Genomic DNA, 13571 nt, shown 5'->3' with positions numbered 1-13571 from the left:
CCGGTTTCAGTAAGAGGCACGCCGCCGACAACCTCTTAGAGAAACTCAGGGAAATCATCGCCCAGTGGCTTACCCCACTTAGACTCTCCTGGGGATTTGTGATATCTGACAACATCACCAATATTGTGCGGGCATTACATCTGGGCAAATTCCAGCACGTTCCATGTTTTGCTCGCACAATAAATTTGGTGGTGCAGAATTTTCTGAAACACAACAAGGATGTGCAGGAGACGCTTTGGGTGGCCCGAAAAATTTCTGGCCACTTTCGCCATTCAGCGACTGCGTGCCGAAAACTAGAGCACCAGCAAACAGTCTTGAACCTGCCCTGCCATCACCTGAAGCAAGAGGTTGTGGCGAGGTGGAACTCAACCCTCTATATGCTTCAGAGGATAGAGAAGCAGCAAAAGACCATTCAAGCCTATACATCCACCTATGACATAGGCAAAGGAGGGAGTATGCACCTGACTCAAGCGCAGTGGAGAATGATTTCCGTGTTGTGCAAGGTTCTCCAGCCCTTCGAACTTGCCACACGTGAAGTCAGTTCAGACACTGCCAGCTTGAGCCAGGTCATTCCCCTCATCAGGCTTTTGCAGAAGCAGCTGGAGAGAGTGAAGGAGGAGCTAAGACAGAGTGATTCCGCTCGCAATGTGGGACTTGTGGATGAAGCCCTTCATTCACTTTGCCAGGATTCGAGGGTGGTCAATCCGTTGAAATCAAACCACTACATTCTGGCCACCGTGCTCGATTCTAGGTTTAAAGCCTATGTGGTGTCTCTCTTTCCGGCCAACACAAGACTGCAGAGGTGCAAAGACCTGCTGGTGAAAACACTGTCAGCTGAAGCGGAATGTGACACGTCAACAGCTCCTTCTTCATTTTCTGCCACAACTGGGGCTGCTAGGAAACAACTTAGGTATCCTAAGCAACCCGCTGGCGGTGATACAGGGCAGGCAAGACCAAGTTTGGACATCTGGTCTAGACTGAAGGACCTGACAACAATTTCTGACATGTCTACTGTCATTGCATATGATACTGTCACCATTGATAGAATGGTGGAGGATTACATCGGTGACAGCATCCAAGTAGGCATGTCAGACAGTCCGTACCTGTACTGGCAGGAGAAAGAGGCAATTTGGAGGCCCCTGTACAAACTAGCTTCATTTTACCTGAGTTGCCCCCCCCCCCTCCAGTGTGTACTCCGAAAGAGTGTTTAGTGCAGCCGGGAACCTAGTCAGCAAAAGGCGTAGGAAGTTGCTTCCACAAAATGTGGAGAAGATGATGTTCATCAAAATTAATTATCAATTCTTCCAGGGAGACCAGCCTCCAGAACTTACAGAGGGACCTGTGGTGGTGTATTCCAGCGGGGACGAATTAATACTCTGTGAGGATGAGGATGTAAACAACACTGAAGAGGGTGAGGAATTGGTGGTTGAGGAGGATGAGGACGACATCTTGCCTCCATAGAGCCAGTTTGTGCAGGGACACATTAATTGACAGCTTGTTTTGTGGGGGCCCAAACGAACCAATCATTTCAGCCACAGTTGTGTGGCAGACCCTAGCGCTGAAATTATTGGTTTGTTAAAGTGTGCATGTCATGTTTATACAACATAAGGGTGGGTGGGAGGACCCAAGGACAAATCCATCTTGCACCTCATTTTTTTCTTTGCATTATGTACTGTTTGGGGCCTAGTTTTTCAAACTGCCATCCTGTCTGCCACTGCAGTGTCACTCCTAGATGGGCCACGTGTTTGTGCCGCCCACTTATGTCGCTTAGCATAGTCATCCAGCTACATCGGTGCAACCTTTTGGACAAAAAACAATATCGTGATGTGTCCAGAATAGACTGGAAATGAGTGGAAATTAATGTTATTGAGGTTAATAGTAGCATAGGAGGAGAAAAACCCACAAATTCTGTGATTTTAGCTGTTTTTATGCTTTTTTTCAAATAAATACAGATCCAAAACACAAAACCCAGAACCCAAAACACGGAAGGGTGGTTTTGGCAAAACCAATCCAGACCCAAAACACGAAGAAAGATCCAGATCCAAAACCAAAACACGAAAAAGTGGCCGGTGCACACCCCTAGTTTGAATACCCAGAAACGCGTTGAGCTATCCATATCCTTCCAAACCAGACGGACATTGGCCCTCATTCAGACCCACTCGCGAGCGGCTGTCCGCTCGCAAGTGGGTCGATGGTCCGCACTGCGCATGCGCACGACGGAGGGAGCTCTGTCGTGCGCATGCGTGAAACACGACGAAGGACTTTCCTTCGCTCGGAGTGTCTCATCAAAGGGGGCGTGCTGTCGATGTTGACTGACAGCATGTCCCCTTTGGTGGGCGTGTCGGGGGTGTGCCTGCCAGACGGAGGCGTTCCCAAGGGAACGCCTACCGTCTCAAGCCGGCCCCACTGACATCACTAGTGATGTCAGTGGGAGTGATTTTGGCTCTGATAGAGCCAAAATCACTCCTGGCCTTGCGGTTGAAAAACTCAACCGCAGGCTTTTGCTCACAGTTTCGATGGTCGCGATGGTCAAGACCATCGCGACCATCATCCTGCACGCTCGTATATGCTGTGGGTGGTGACCCACAGCTATACGAGCGTCCAGGAGGACGCTCCATATTAATGGAGGTGGGCCCTGATTCAGAGCGAGCGCTCTGGTCAGAGCGTCGAGCTCTGAATCAGGGCCATTATCCGCACAGAGCTACGATATCCACCTGACCGGCTGCTAGCACAGAACCCACTTTCTCTCTCCCCACTGCAGCGATTAGCCCATCAGCAATTGAGCTTGCAAGCGCTCCTAACACTAGGAGCTTGACTGGCTACCAATCCACCCACCTGCTATCAAGGGTTCCCTTCTGAACTGAGGACAGTCAAGACGCGGCGGCACCGTCGGTGACCAAGCGGGGTGAGCAAAACAGTGAACCACTGCGGCTATTGTGTCTATATTAGTAAGATGAGATAGGCACCTAAACACTAGTTGCTGCATATACATTGTGGTTAAATTAGAAGGTACTGTGCGGACATATTACCCCGGAACTAATAATCTTTTGGGAGTCGCTCCAGCTACAATTATACAGTGCATCCGGAAAGTATTCACAGCGCTTCACTTTTTCCACATTATGTTATGTTACAGCCTTACTCCAAAATATTCTACACACAAAGACAATGTGGAAAAAGTTTTTTTGAGATTTTTGCAAATTTAATTACAAAAAAAACTTAGAAATCACATGTACATAAGTATTCACAGCCTTTGCCATGAATCTCAAACCTGAGCTCAGGTGCATCCTGTTTCCACTGATTATCCTTGAGATGTTCCTACAGCTTAATTGGAGTCTACCTGTGGTAAATTCAGTTGTTTGGACATGATTTTAAAGGCATACACCTGTCTATATAAGGTCCCATACTTGACAGTGCATGTCAGAGCACAAACCAAGCATGAAGTCCAAGGAATTGTCTGTAGACCTCCGAGACAGAATTGTATTGAGGCACAATTCTGGGGAAGGGTACAGAAAACTATCTGCTGTTTTGAAGGTCCCAATGAGCACAGTGGCCTCCATCATCCGTAAATGGAAGAAGTTCGGAACCACCAAGACTCTTCCTAGGGTTGGCCGGCCGACTAAACTGAGCGATCGGGGGAGAAGGGCCCTAGTCAGGGAGGTGACAGATTAAGAACCCGATGGTCACTCTGTCAGAGCTACAGCATTCCTCTGTGGAGAGAGGAGAACCATCCAGAAGGACAACCATCTCTGCAGCAATCCACCAATCAGGCCTGTATGGTATAGTGACCAGATGGAAGCCACTCCTTAGTAAAAAGCACATGGCAGCCTGCCTGGAGTTTGTCAAAATGCACCTGAAGGACTCTCAGACCTTGAGAAACTAAATTCTCTGGTCTGATGAGACAAAGATTGAACTCCTTGACGTCAATGCCCAGGCGTTATGTTTGGAGAAAACCAGGCACCGCTCATCACCAGGCCAATACCATCCCTACAGTGAAGCATGGTGGTGGCAGCATCATGCTGTGGGGATGTTTTTCAGTGGCAGGAACTGGGAGACTAGTAAGGATAGAGGGAAAGATGAATGCAGCAATATACAGAAACATCCTAGATGAAAACATGCTCTAGAGCACTCTTGACCTCAGACTGGGGCGACTGTTCATCTTTCAGCAGGACCCTAAGCACACAGCCAAGATATCAAAGGAGTGGCTTCAGGACAACTCTGTGAATGTCCTTGAGTGGCCCAGCCAGAGCAGAGACTTGAATCCGATTGAACATCTCTGGAGAGATCTGAAAATGGCTGTGCACCGACGCTTCCCATCCAACCTGACGGAGTTTGAGCAGTGCTGCAAAGAGGAATGGGTGAAACTACCCAAAGATAGGTGTGCCAAGCTTGTGTCGCTTCATACTCAAAAAGACTTGAGGCTATAATTGCTGCCAAAGGTGCATCAACAAAGTATTGAGCAAAGGCTGTGAATACTTATTACACGTGATTTCTCGTGTTTTTTTTTATTAAATTTGCAAAAATCTCAAAATGTTTTACATGTTGTCATTATGGGGTATTGTGTGTAGAATTTTGAGGACAAAAATTAATTTATTCAATTTTGGAATAAGGCTGTAACATATCAACATGTGGAAAAAGTGAAGTGCTGTGAATACTTTCCGGATGCTCTGTATTCTAGAGTAGCAAATAGACATTTTTTCATTGATGAACACAGCATTCAACATCTGTATGGCCGTCCTCTTAAACATATAGAGACACCTCAGATGCTGCAAGCCATCGTGTGTAATCTATATCTAATTTCAACCTATTTCTCCACATTGGAATTGGATTATATATAAACTTTTTCTTAAAGTGCACTTTCCCGTCTGAGCAGGTTCTTTATTTTGGCATTAAAGACCTCTGCCCATACTAAGGGGGAGATTTAATAAAGCTAGGAGAGATATAAAATTGGAGATAAATAGCACAAACCAATCAGCTCCTAAATGTCACTTTACAGGCTGTGTTTGAATTTGAAAAACGACAGTTAGGAGCTGATTGGTTGGTGCTATTTATCTCCAATTTTATCTCTATCTAAGCTTTATTAAATTTCCTCCTAATTACCTAGGCTCAGATGTGAAAATAAATTTCATGCTGTTTTTCTCATGTTATATATATATATTTACATATATATATACTGTGTGTGTGTATATATATATATATGTATATATATATATATACACATATATCAAAGTAGAAGCAACGGCACTCAGGTCTTATAAACAAGAAAATAGACGCAGGTGATCCACCAACGTTTCGATGTTTATTACATCGTTATCAATAAACATCGAAACGTTAATGGATTACCTGCGTCTATTGTCTTGTTTATAAGACATGAGTGCACTGACCCCCGTGTTTTGGTTTTGGATCTGGATCTCCCCTGGTTTTCGATCTGAATTGGTTTTGCCAAAACCTCACCACCGTGTTTTGTTTTTCGGTTTTGGTTTTGGATCTGGATTTTTTCTTAAAAACAGCTAAAATCACATAAAATGGGCCTTTTTTTGTTCCTACAGTATTATTAACCTCAATAACATTTATTTCCACTCGTTTCCAGTCAATTTTGACCACCTCACAGCTCACAATATTGTTGTTGTTTTTTTCATCTAGTTAAGGGCCAAAAGGTTGCATCCAACTAGGTGGCTCAAAACTGAGTGATAAATAGAGTTGAGGACTGTGCAAAGATGATGGTTGGGGTACCCCTTGAGCATTGAAGAATTGATAGTTGATAATTGATACAATCACTGGCTGAAGTAAGAATAGTTGATACTTGATAATTGGTGCAGCCACTGGCTGAAGAATTGATAGTTGATAGTTGGCGCAGCCACTGGCTGAAGTAAGAAGAGTTGATACTTGATAATTGGTGCACCCCCTGGCCGAAGAATTGATAGTTGGTGCACCCCCTGGCTGAAGAATTGATAATTTGTGCAGCCCCTGGCTGAAGAATTGATAATTGGTGCAGCCCCTGGTTGAAGAATTGACAATTGATGCAGCCCCTGGCCAAAGAATTGATAATTGGTGCAGCCACTGGTTGAGGAATTGATAATTGGTGCAGCCCCTGGCTGAAGAATTGATAATTGGAGCAGCCCCTGGCTACAGAATTGATAATTGGTGCAGCCCCTGGTTGAAGAATAGATAATTGGTGCAGCCCCTGGCTGAAGAATTGATAATTGGTGCAGCCACTGGTTGAGGAATTGATAATTGGTGCAGCCCCTGGCTGAAGAATTGATAGTTGATAGTTAGTTGTTGATGCAGCCTCCGGGCTGAGTAGTAGTGGAATACAGAGCTATGATTAGTCCTGCAACAATCTTGAGGCCTGGAACTCTTGGCAAGTTGCGGCCATTGCAGCCTTGAGGGCTGGTGAGAAGTGACGACGGGTGGCCTTTGGGCCATGAAGCAGGATGCAGCCTTTGGGCCATGTAGCAGGCTTAGGGGCTGAGAACCCTTGGCTAAATATCACTGTTGTGCGACTTGTGCCGTTGGGTTGACACAAGCAGCAATTGGTTCAGAATTTTCTTTAAACAAAATGAAAGGGACATGCAGGAGATGCTGTCTGTGGCCATTACAATTTTTGGACATTCATAAACCATAACATTAAAAATGTCAGGTAGCAATGCCCCAACCAGCACATAATGGAAAGGAAAAAGGTGCAAGATGGAATTGTCCTTGGGCGCTCCAACCCACCCTTATGTTGTATTTATGAAACAGGACATGCACAGTTTAACAAACCAATTACTTCAGCAACAAGGACTGCCACTTGTGGCTGAAATGATTGGTTTGTTTGGACCCCTCACAAAACAAGCTGCCGGTGGACATTGGTGGCAATGATCCCATACACAAACTGGCTTTACAATATATTAGATGTTGCCATCGTCATTCCCATCAGTGTGTGCATCCTCCTCTTCTTCACACAATATGAATTCGTCCCTGCTGGAATCCACCATTACAGAGTCAGACGCTTCTGTATTATTTGGAGTTAAGTGCTGGTAAAGGTCTTCCTCGTGGAATTTGTAATTCATTTTGATGAACATCATCTTTTCCACATTTTGGGGAAGTAACCTCCTACGACGATCACTGACAAGGTTCCTGGCTGCACTGAAAACTCTTTCAGAGTACATACTGGAGGGTGGGCAACTTAAGTACAGCAAAGCCAGTTTGTGTATGGGCCTCCAAATTGCCTCTTTTTCCTGCCAGTAGTGAAACGGACTGTCTGACATGCATATTTGGATGATATCCCTAAAATAGTCATCCACCATTCTCTGAATGGTGACCGTATCAGTCAAAGTCACGGTAAACATGTCACTCATTGTAGGCAGTTCTTTCAGACCCAACCAAATGTCATTCGATTTTGCTGACTGATCTGCATCACCACCAGCAGTGGGTCTCTTAGGAAAATTTATTTTTTTTCCTGAAGGAGGAGCTGCTGCTGTGTCACGTTCCACTTGAGATGACAATTTTTTCACCACCAGCTCTTTGCATCTTTTCAGATTTATGTCCATCGGAAAAAAAGACACAAGGTATTACTTAAACCTAGGATCAAGTATGGTCGCCAAAATATAGTGATATGATTTCAAGAGATTGATGACTCTTGGATCCTGTCGAAGCGAATGAAGGGCTTGATCTACAAGTCCCACATAGCGGAATCACTCCATTTCAGCTCCTCCTTCAGTTTCTCCAGCTGCTTTTGCAAAAGTCTGATTAGGGGAATGACCTGACTCAAGCTGGCAGTGTCTGAACTAACTTCACGTGTGGAAAGTTCAAAGGGTTTGAGAACCTTGCACAACACGGAAATGATTCTCCACTGCAATTGACTAAGGTGCATTCCTGCTCCTCTCCCCCATAGGTCGTAGTGTAGCCTTGGATGGCTTTTTTCTGCTTCTATATCTGCTGGAGCATATAGAGGGTAGAATCCCACCTAGTTACTACCTCTTGCTTCAGCTGAGGGCAGGGCAAATTCAACAGTTCGTTCAGGTGCTGCAATCTTCGAAAAACACAGTTGCTAAATGTTGAAAATGTCCAGAAATCTTTCGGGCCACCAAGAGCATCTCCTGCATGTCCCTGTCATTTAAAAAAAATATTGCACTACCAGATTAATTTTGTGAGCAACACATGGCTGTGATCGAATTTGCCCACATGTAATGCTCGCACAATATTGCTGGCATTGTCAGATGTCACAAATCCCGAGGAGAGAGTGGGGTAAGCCATTTTGCAATGATTTCCCTGAGTTTCTCTAAGAGGTTCTCAGTTGTATGCCTCTTACTGAAACCGGTGATACACAGAGTAGCCTGCCTCTGAATGAGCTGGCATTTGTTAGTTGCTGCTGTTTGCACTGTTGGAGGCAATACACCTACCCAGTGGGCTGTCACAGTCATGTAATCTTTAGTTTGCCCTGTCCCACTTGTCCACATATCTGTGGTTAAGTGGATAGTGGGCACTATGACAATTCGGAGGGCATTAATAAGTTTTTTTTTTAATGCCCTTGTACAGAATGGGAATTGCTATTCTAGAGAAGTGGAATCTAGAAGGCACATGGTAGTGGGGACACAGGACCTCCATTAACTGGGTAAAACCTACTGCATTAATGGCGGACACTGGACGCACATCTAATACCAGCATAGCTGTTATGGCGTCAGTAATCCGCTGTGCCCTGGGTGTTTGCTGTCATACTTGTTCGCCAATGCAAAGGACTGTGTGACAGTCAATTGTTTTTTTGAATTTCCTAAACTATTAAAAGTAGTCTTCTTCCTGGTCCCCTTCTGGGATGAAGATCCACTTATAGCAGCAGCAGGCGTAACACCCACGGAACCTTCTGAGGAACAATGGATAGGGGAGGAGTCAGTCCTTATGATATTGGATGGAGGGCTACTTCCGATCACGAATGAGAATGTTGATGATGATGCAGGTGTTGGATATTGCAGGCGCTTGGATCCAGATACAAGGGAGCAGCTTGGTGACACTGGACTGATTGTTGTTTGTTTTTTTGTCCCCAAAGTTTCAATACCATTTCCGATTTGATGAATGTGCTGCAAGTGACGTAACAGGGAGGAGGTATCCAAAATGGTTAAGGTCCTTAACTCTACTCACTGTTACTTGACAACGGTCACAAATGGCTTGGCAGAAGTTTTTCGGATTTGGATGGAAATGATTCCACACATGAGAAGTGGATTTTTTGGTCCTTTGCCCAGGCATGGCAACAATGGGATTTTTCCCACCATGGGCAACAACTGTTGCCTGATTTACAGTTTTACACAAACATCCTCACCATCAATATACTCATCATAAACAATGTCCTCATCATCCTTGTTGTTATCGCCAACTAAATAAATATCCTCCTCACCCTCCTCGTGCAATTCCATAGAAGCACCCTCAATTTGTACATCAAAAGGCACACAAATGGTGGAAAGAGGATCCTCTTCAAGTACAGTATCAGAAAGGTCAGGCTCACACATGGCAACAGCGGACACACTTGGACTCTCCTCTGGTTCCGGTGTCTTACTCGTTTTAACAATTTTTTTTTTGTACCTCTCCTACAAGCAGAGGGGCTTAAATCAGAACCATCTGTCATAATAAATACAGGCCAATGCCTTATCCTTTCCTTGCCACTTCGTGTAGTGTATGGCATATTGCCAATTTTTTGTTTCTCTAAAGCTGACTTAGCTTTACATTTTTTTTTTTTAACAGGGTAAAAGTTTATTTTTTTAGCCTGACTTTTTGGCCTGACCTAAGCCCTGGGACATCGGCCTTCATAGATGACGTTGGCGGCCTTGCATTGTCATCTTGACTGCTGCCGGCAGCTACAAGACTGGTATGTGGAACCTGCTCTCCGGTCATGTGACTGTCCTCCATACTCACTACACACACAACCACACACAAAAAAATATATTTCTTTTTTAATTTGAGCACTGGGGTGAACCCCTGAAAGAGGCAGCATCCCCTTGACAGACAGCAGCACAGCACCCCTGCACACCTACGCCGATAACAGGTGTGATAACACGCACACAAAAAAAAATTATTTATTTTTTTGGAACACTGGGGTGAACCCCTGAAAGAGGCAGCAGCCCCTTGACAGACAGCTGCACAGCACCCCTGCGCACCTACGCTGAAGACAAGTGTGGCTAACAGGTGCACACAAGTTTTTGTATTTATTTTTTTTACACTGGGGGTGGGTGAAGAGCACCCCTGATGGACAGAGCACCCCCTGGACAACACAGCACTACAGCCAGCCAGCCCCTATGGGCAGGATAACAGCCAGCCAGTCCCTCTATAGACAACAGCCAGCCTTTATGGACAGGACAGCAGCCAGCCCATCTATAGACAACAGCCAGCCTTTATGGACAGGACAACAGCCAGCCCCTATATGGACAACAGTAGCCAGCCCCTATGCACAGCGTCAGCAACAGCATAGCTCCCAGCTCCCTCCCTCTTCACTCTCCACAGCCGGAATGAAAAATGGCGGCGATCGCGGGACCTTTATAGAATCCAAAACCCACGAGAATCCGACAGTGGGATGATGTTTTGCCTCGGTTTCAGATCCGAGTCAGGTGGGAAAACCCTAGCCAGATCGGATCTGACTCGTATCCCCGTAGTTCGGGCCGGTTCGGATCTCTGAGATCCAAACCCGCTCATCCGTAATATATATATATATATAGGAATCGGTATGATTTACCGCCGGACCCATGCCCGGCGGTTGGAATCCCGTCAGCGGCATCCCGGCAGAGGAGGAGATCCCGATCATCAAAGGTAAGTATATACTAACCTATTTCTACCCCCTGACCCTAACCCTCCCTTAGGGGTGCCTAACCCTAACCTTCCCCCCCAGTGCCTAACCCTAATCCCCCCTCTAATAGCCTAAACTTAACCCCCCTTCCCAGCCGCCTAAAAGGGGTGCCTAACGCTAACCCCCCCTTCCCCTAGCCTAAACCTAACCTCCCAGGGGGGTGCCTAGCCCTAAGTCCCCCCGGGAACCCTAAACCTAACCCTCCCCCCCCCCGCATGGCTATCCGCGCTCGGTTCCCGGCGTCCCTTCGATCTTCGATCGGGAGGCCGGGCGTCGGGCTTCCAGCATATGTCTTATGACAGGCGTCGGCATATCGACCCCTGTCTTTATACCCTTGCTGGGATATGACAGTTGGGAAGCCGGCTGTCGGGATTAGGTTCGCCGGCTTCCCGACTGCATATCTATATATATATATCTATATAGATCCAAGGTTCAACACTCAGATCTATTAATTTTCTTGCACATCGGTGGGGTGCACACCAGCTGTGTCTCCTAAGTCCAGGGTTTACCAACACAGATATATGTTAGGAAAGATGGCACTCACCAGTGGAATTGCAGCTTATTTTAATTTGACAAGTAGACAGTAGGCTATTGAGCCCCAGTACTGGTTGTAAAAATACAGGGAACAAACAACGTAAGGGTCCTCTGTATTTAGCACAACCAGCACCGGGCTTTTCAGAGCCAGTCCTGGTTGTCAAAATACAGGTGACGAAAAAAGCAAGGGTCCCCTGTATTTAGCACAACCAGCACTGGGCTCAGTCAAGCAGGTCCTGATTTAGGAAATACAGGGGACAAACAGAGTACGGAGCCCCTGTATTATCCATAACCAGCACAAGACTCTTTCTAGCGTGGGAATAATGCCACAGCCAGGGAAACCATTTCACCTGGTCCCACCGGCCAAACTTTTTTAACGCATACATGCACACTCACACTCATTATCTCACATACTCACCTAGTATCCCTGAAGCCATTCACGTCCATTTCCCCAATTAGAAATCCACAAATAACTGTCAAAAAAAATTCCATACTCCCCTCTTCATATGCATGGATCATGTCCACTTCGTTCCATGTAGGCATCCACGGTCTTGGCCAAACAAAAAATTGGGATGACCAGGACCAGCAAACTTAGGGCCTGATTCAGACCCACTCGCAAGCGCACAGCGCTCGCAAGCGGGTCAATGGTCCCCCACTGAGCACGCGCCGCCTCCGACGTGCATTTGTGCGAGACCCGTCCAGCGACGCCAGCTCCGTTGCTACTGGTCTCACTACAAGACGGTGAGGCTGTCGATGGTGAGTGACAGCTCACCCAGTTTTGTAGGCGGGGAGAAGGGGTGGCTGCACAAATGCAGGCGTTCCCTTAGGAACGCCTGGTGTTTGTGGGCGGCCCTACTGACATCACTAGTGATGTCAGTAGTGGACTTCCTGCTCTATTAGAGCATGAAGTTCACTCGGTCTTGCTTGAGCCGAGACCCTTCCACAGGGTCTCGTCGCAAGCCCGATGGACGCGATAATCACGACGGACTCCAGGCCGCTCGCTCAAGCTGTGGGTGGTCACCCACAGCTTTGCGAGTGGGCTGGAGCAAAAAATAAATAAAAAAAAAACACGCCCATCAGACCTGCGAGCTGCCTCCGGCAGCGAGCGGGTCTGAATCAGGCCCTTAGTCTTCTAAGGACAGTACTACCCGAATGACGGGTAAGCACAATGGCATCGTTATCGCGAGTGGCCATTCACGATTTGAACATATTTTGCACGATTTATCGTTACGATGTGTCAAAATCGGGCGCATCGTGCAAAATATAATGTGTACGCACCCAATTGTAAAGCGCAATGGAATATGCTGCGCTATATAAGAAACTGTTAATAAATAATAAAAGTCTTCTTCATCAGAGTAGTATTGTCAACATTGCATGTGACAACAAAGGTGCAATTTCTCTGTCCTCCAGCTCCAAGCAGAAGCTGCTGAAGGGACTGACATCACGTGTTAACTGTTCTCTTGCAGAAGTGTGTACTAGAATACATTTGAAATAGTCATGTTATACAGTACACTGTGTTTTTAATTACAGATAAAACATACAAAACGTGGAATCTTCATTGCAAAATGTGTAACCAGAGTTAGCCTTGAGTGAGCAGGGGTGTTGAGAGGGGAGTTTCCCTCTTTTTACTTTCTGGGCACTGCAGATGTTGCAACCTCCATACTGGACCCAAAACGTACTAATGCACATGTCCAACTTTACTGCGCGTGTTCTTTCTTCATCCTCCATTGATACAGGACGTGCCCCTGAGTGTCTCCTGTGCGGTAATTGGCTCAACACTTTATTAGTGGTGCGATACCACTACCGCTGGGAAACAAAGCCATCCTGCTACCACTGCCACCAATTGTTATGCAAATGCACCAATATTAAGATACATGAACTTGAGGAATGACCCATTGCAGAGTGATTGACAGGAAGTGCCGTTTGTGGGTGGTAACGGGGGGGTGGTTTGGGAAACACAGGCGTGCTAGTGCGTTTGCACGCCATTGCAGGGGCGTGCATAAATTATCCACTGCGATCTAATACGCAGTCTGAGGTCTCATAGCATGCGTGTAAGTTAGCAAATTCTGAGTAAGGTCTGGGCTTGTGCAAGTGTGCGTACGGGTCCGATATTACTCAATGTTACCAATTATTTTGCTATATTGCTAAAGTATACAGATGTGAGTAAAGGGAAGTAGGCGTCCTTATGTTAGGCTGCGATCGCAATGCGAATGCAATTATTTGTATACCA

This window comes from Taudactylus pleione, unplaced genomic scaffold, assembly GCF_031769625.1.
Source record: "Taudactylus pleione unplaced genomic scaffold, aTauple2 ptg000069l, whole genome shotgun sequence".
NCBI lineage: Eukaryota > Metazoa > Chordata > Amphibia > Anura > Myobatrachidae > Taudactylus > Taudactylus pleione.
This window is presented reverse-complemented; position numbering follows the sequence as displayed.